The sequence below is a fragment of the Anopheles gambiae genome (assembly GCF_943734735.2).
Source record: "Anopheles gambiae chromosome X unlocalized genomic scaffold, idAnoGambNW_F1_1 X_unloc_80, whole genome shotgun sequence".
Taxonomy (NCBI): domain Eukaryota; kingdom Metazoa; phylum Arthropoda; class Insecta; order Diptera; family Culicidae; genus Anopheles; species Anopheles gambiae.
Window position 1 is genome coordinate 13445 of NW_026902693.1, and position 6556 is coordinate 20000.

Consider the following 6556-nt stretch of genomic DNA (forward strand, 5'->3'; position numbering starts at 1 on the left):
TCATCGTGAATGAGCTCTTTCCCGATCGTCCCCCGATGGAGTGGCCCGAGACGGAAGTAGGTGAGGATCCACAGGATCCGGTCTCGGAGGAGGAGTTGGCGGAAGAGTTGAAGGAAATTGCCCGCTCACTCAACCCCAAGAAAGCTCCGGGGGACGACAATATTCCAAATATGGCTGCAGCTGCGGCAATTCTGGCTTTTCCGGAAGTTTTTGCCAAAAGCTACAAGCAGCTACTGGAGGCAGGCACTTTTCCCGACGCATGGAAGCGGCAACAACTGGTGCTGCTTACCAAGTCGGGAAAACCACCTGGGGAGCCCTCGTCATACCGGCCAATTTGTTTGCTGAGTGTGCTGGGGAAAATTTTAGAGCGGTTGATTCAGCGGAGGCTGACAACCCATCTGGAGTCGACCGGGGGACTTTCGGACGCCCAGTACGGTTTCCGTAAAGGGCGTTCAACCGTTGATGCCATCACTCGGGTGATGGACAATGGTAAAGTCGCTCTAGACAAAAAGCGAAAGGGGGATCGTCTCTGTGCGGTGGTAACGGTGGACGTCCGGAATGCCTTTAACTCGGCAAACTGGACAGCGATCGGCCAAGCTCTGCAGCGTAAAAACACTCCGCCTTATTTGCAGGCGTTGCTGCGGAACTATTTCATTGGCCGAACGCTCCACTACGATACGGATGAAGGAATAGTGTCGAGGACTGTATCTGCTGGCGTTCCTCAGGGTTCGGTTCTAGGACCAACACTTTGGAACGTCATGTACGACGACCTACTCCGCTTGCCGCTCGAAGGACTACGAGCGGACATCATCGGGTTCGCTGACGACGTGGCCTTCACATTTTTGGGAAGGACCACGGAACAGGTCAGCGCATTAGCAACGGCTAACCTGGAGAGGATCGAGCGGTGGCTGCAAGGAGTCGGTTTGGAACTTGCCCACCAAAAGACCGGGTTCATGATCTTTTGTACCCATCATGTCCCGCAGCTCGCAGAGCTTCAAGCGGGCGGTCACTCGATCCAATCCACGGAAACGCTGAAGTACCTGGGAGTGGACCTCTGCCGCAAACAGCACCACAGCCGGCATCTGGAGAGGGTGGTCAATAAGGCTTCACGGATTACGAATGCCTTGACCTGCCTGATGCCGAATAAGCGTGGTCCTAAGAGCCGCAGTAGGAGACAGCTCGTAAACGTCGGCAACAGTATCATCCGATACGGAGTTGCCACCTGGGGGCGATGGGTGCTCGACAAGGAGACCCATCGCAAATCGGTCCAAAGGGCGCATCGACCGGGGGCTCTCCGAGTCGCCAGCGCCTTCCAGACCGTTTCTTATGATGCCGCTTGCGTTGTTGCCAACACCACCCCGTTAGTCCTCCTCATGCAGGAGGATATCCGCTGCCACGACGAAAAGGTAGCGAGTGGTGGAGTTCAATCGGACATACGAAAGCGGCAACGGGAGGAGACGATGAGGCGCTGGCAGGACCAGTGGACAACGGGTGCAGGGCAACCAGGAGCACCAGGACTGAAGACGAGGAGGCTGATTCCAGACATTAATCTCTGGGTCAGCCGCAAGCATGGGGAAGTTGACTTTTTCCTCACCCAGCTCCTCACGGGGCACGGGTTCTTGCGCTCCTATTTCGTCGAGAAAGGCATCCTGGAAGGCTCGCCCAACTGCCCTGAATGTGGTGACGCCGTGGAAGACGTTGAACACGTGCTGTTCCACTGTCCACGGTTCGATCGGATCCGGAATGAGATGCAGCAGCGGTGCCATTCCCGAGTAACAATGGATAACATCGTCTCGGAAATGTGCACCCGCAGCGAAACGTGGGAGGCCGTCCGCGCCGCCGCCAGGACAATCTTCTCCACTCTCCAAGCGAGATGGGATGTTGAGCGTCCACCAACGGCAAGGCGACGCAGGCGGGCCAGACGGCGGGCGAGGGACGCAAATGGTGGTCCCTCAGGCCATGCGGCACGGCAACAACCCGCACCGCAAGGGCCACCGTAAGCTGGAAAGTTATTAATCTTTTATTTATTTTCGTTTCTTTCCAGCTTTCTTTTTTTTCTTCTCTCATCTATTTTCAGCTTTCTTCTACCTCTTTCTCCTTTTTCTTGTTTCCTCTATCCAAATCTCGTTTCAGGAGAACTGCCTTACGTGCTTGGAGTGGTGACCAACGATGCCGACCCCCCATTGCCCACCCGAAGCGTGGGCGATAGGACCAAAGGGACCGCGTCGCACCACGGTAAGCAGCGTAATAAGCAGAATCATCAGACCAGATCGCCGCAGAAGATGCGTCGTGACCCAGGGTGCAACCGCACACACGACTCCGCATGAAGTAATACGCACCACAAGCGTACCGGCCGAGTTGGGTGAGTCGGAGAGGGGGATGGAATATGCTCACTCTTCGTTAACAAAAAAAAAAAAAAAAAAAAAAAAAAAAAAAAAAAAAAAAAAAAAAAAAAAAAAAAAAAAAAGGTAGCCAAATGCCTCGTCATCTAATTAGTGACGCGCATGAATGGATTAACGAGATTCCCTCTGTCCCTATCTACTATCTAGCGAAACCACAGCCAAGGGAACGGGCTTGGATGCACTAGCGGGGAAAGAAGACCCTGTTGAGCTTGACTCTAGTCTGGCATTGTAAGGCGATATAGGAGGTGCAGCATAGGTGGGAGGGCTTCCTCGTGGAGCTCGCCTCTGAGATACCACCACTCTTACTGTTGCCTTACTTACATGATTGGGTGGAACAAGCGCGGGCCCCAGGTCCGGATCGTGCGCGCACCTCCTCCGGGGGGCTGTGGCGGCGGTTCGCCTGCGCGCGCCCAATGCGCCGTGTTTCTCGCTCAGCGTCCAGTGTGTCGCTGGGTGGTGCCGCCGGGGAGACTGCATCGTAGCATCGTCGTGTGTAGCGTGTTACCCGCTTGTCCGACCGTGAGCCGTGGCCCGCAAGGGTACAAGCTTGCGTACGTCGGTGCATTCGTGGTGCACTGCTTCTGCGCGGTCGATCGTTTATGATGTCACGTTTGCCCCCGGTTCCGCGCGCCGCCCGGCTCGAAGACTCCTGGACAGGTCCTTTCGGTCCACGTCATGGACAGTGCCAGGTGCGGAGTTTGACTGGGGCGGTACATCTCCAAAACGATAACGGAGGTGTCCAAAGGTCAGCTCAGTGTGGACAGAAACCACACGCTGAGCATAAGGACAAAAGCTGGCTTGATCCCAACGTTCAGTACACTTCGGGACAGCGAAAGCTTGGCCTTACGATCCTTTTGGTTATAACGAGTTTTTAGCAAGAGGTGTCAGAAAAGTTACCACAGGGATAACTGGCTTTTTTTTTTTGTTATATCGAGTGGATTTTTATTGATCGTATGTTACATCGAAAAGAAAACCCAGCCCTCTCATAATCCGCCCCTTATGCCCTGCGAAGGGATTTAAGGGTGGACGTGATGCTCATAGGGAGCCTAACTTTTTAGCCGTGCGTTCGCACCTTTCCGTTTATTTTAGTTGAAATTCTATTTTCCAAACTGTTCTTCTGAATTCATTCCCTTAAGGGGAGCCCTATATCTGTACCGAAGCACCTTTCTTTTTTTTTTACACTTTCGTTGTTCTTTTTACTAAAGTTAGCTTTAGCGTGCCGCTCTTTCGGCTTCGGCTGCTGCTGCCTGCTGGGCAGCATCAAGTCCGCCTCGCTCGACGTCATCGGGTTCATCGTCACTTTCGCTCGACCAGGCATCATGGCCGAACAGCGCTCGTAGCATTTGGATTCCACCGTTCCGAATCATTCGTTGTCTTTCCCGCCAGCGGGCCACTCTCCGTCGCCCATCTTCGAGGCGAGCGGCCTCCCTGGGTGTTGGTGGTGGAGCTGGTGGAGTAGGTTGACTTCTCCTATTGCGCTGGCGGTAGGCACGATTTGCCTCATTGTGGAGCTGCCGCCGTTCTTCAGTGCGGCGTTCGTCTTCCTCTCGCTGTAGCTGCTGTTGTATTTCAGCTTCCTCACGATTGGAAGCAGCCCGCTGTTCTCGTTCCGTGTCCCAGTCACGCTGCAGCGTTGTTGTTATTCGACGTGCCGCCTCACAGAAGCTGCTCCAGTTGTCTTGGCTGCCCATAAGGAAGTCCTGAAGACTGTCCGGCGTGACCGGATTCGGCCCCAGTTCACCAAAGTACTCCATCCTCACTCGAGCAAACCTGGGGCATTCGAAGATGGCGTGATGGGCATTTTCCGGAACACCCGCACAGCTGCGACAGTCAGGGGATTCCGTAAAGCCGTTGATGGCCAGGTACTCTCTGAAGAACCCATGTCCAGAGAGCACCTGGGCCAAGTGGAAGGTCATCTCCCCGTGTCTCCGGCCTTGCCAAGCGCTGATGTCGCGGATTATCCGATGCGTCCACCGGGTGTATCTGGAGGTGTCGGCCTCGGCGTCCCATTGGCTCTGCCACATCGTGATGGTGCGCTGCCTCTCCTCCAACCGGATGGCTGCCTTCGTTATCGACCGACCCGGATCATTAACACGCTCGAACACTCGCGCATCCTCCTCTATCAAGAGACAGATGGGGGTCAGCCCGGCGAGGAGGGTGGCGGTCTCATACCTTACGGTACGGAAGGTGCGTGCCACCCTCCGTGCTGAGACTCGCTGAACCCTCTCCAAAAGTCGACGACACTCTCTCTTCGTCACCTCGCCATGCCAGATGGGCGCAGCATATCGGATGACCGACTCTGCGACCGAGGCCAACAGTCGCGCTTTGCTGGTCTTTGGTCCACTGTGGTTGCGCAAGAGGCGGGTAACGGCATCTGCTATCTTCCTTGCCCGAGTGGTTACCTCTCGGACATGGGGCAGCCACGATAGGTGATCGTGAAGGGTCACCCCAAGGTAACGCATCGTGCGGGAAGATGTCACCTCCACGTCCCCTACTCTTATGGTGACCTGCGTAGGGTTCTTCGTGCTGGAGATAAGCACGCACTCCGTCTTTTCCGGCGCAATCTGGAGATGATGTTGAGCCATCCAGTGAGAGACACTGGCGACCGCCTCCTCGGCTGCAGCCTTCACTGCATTTACGTCGATGCCCGGAATCAGCAGCACCAAGTCGTCAGCATACGCCACCATCTCGCAGTCCTGCGGAAGGGCGACGTCCAGAACTCCATCGTACATGGTGTTCCACAGGGTGGGGCCAAGAAAGGGTGGGGCCAAGAATCGAACCCTGTGGAACACCAGCCGTGATGGACCGAGTTACTGGGCCGTCGGATGTCTCGAAGACCAACTCTCGGTTCTCGAAGTAGCTCCTCACGATTCTTTGCAGACCAGCAGGTACTCCTTTCATCTGCAGTGCAGTGGCGATGGCCTGCCAGCTTGCCGTATTGAAGGCATTCTTGACATCCATTGACACGACCAGCAGGAACCTGTTATCCCGCCCGTTCGTGCGGCGGAATCTCATCGCGCTCTGACCAGCCTCGATCACTGTTCGAATGGCGCCAATTGTAGATCGCCCCCTCCGGAAGCCATGCTGCCTGTCTGACAGCCTCACCGCAGCAGGATCTTCCAGGTGGTTGTGAAGTCTGTTTAGAATGAGCTTCTCCAGCACTTTCCCTAAGGCATCCAGCATGCACAAAGGTCGGTATGACCCGTTGCTACCCGGTGGTTTCCCCGGCTTGGGGAGCAGTACCAACCGCTGTCGTTTCCATGGTGCTGGAAATGTAGCCGTTTCCAGACAGCTTTGGTACAACGCCTGGAAAACGTCCGTGTACGCAAGGATTGCAGCCTTGACAGCGGCGTTCGGAATTCCGTCAAGGCCCGGCGCTTTTTTGTTCGGCATGGTGCTAGCTATCAGACGGAGTTCCGGGATCGTGACTTGGGTCCATGGAGTCTGCTGGTCTGCAGGCTGTTCCTGTTCTTCCTCGGAACTGATGCTGGGCCAGTTGAAGGGCGGATGTTGCGGGAAAAGCTCTGTAACGATGCTTTCAAGCCTCGCTCTCTCCGTCTCGGGTGGGGCCCTTCCACCGCGAAGACGGGAGAGGACTACTAAGTACCCGGCTCCGAAAACGTTTTCCTCCGCAGCATCGATCAATTCCTGGAAGGCAGCCTTTTTGCTGGCACGTATAGCTCTATCCAGCTCAGCTTTAGCTGTTCTGTATTGGGCTGCAGCCAGACTTCGGTTCTGGAGATCACTTGTCTGCTGCATGCGATCTCTCGTCTGCTCGCAGTTTTGCCTAAGCAGAGCAATCAGTGGCGTCCACCAGTAAACGTCCCGATGAGGGTCGGGGAAAGACGACGTCATCCTTTGCATGGTTTTCTCGCAGGCCGATATCATTGCCGAGATCATTCCCTGGTGATTGACTGCCTTCTCTCGGAATCCCTCGCCATGTAGCGTGGCCAGGAAATTCTCTTTCGAGAACTGTTTCGTCTTAAATCGCGTGCCTGCATGTTGAAAACGCTCTCGCTGGCCCCGTTGACGTGACTGTCCTTGGTTACGCTGCTGGTCTGCTGACGCTGGGCCTACCGAATAGGTGATATACCTATGGTCAGATCGCGTGTCCGTGTTTCTTACCAACCAAGTGCTCGGCTGAGCTATGGACG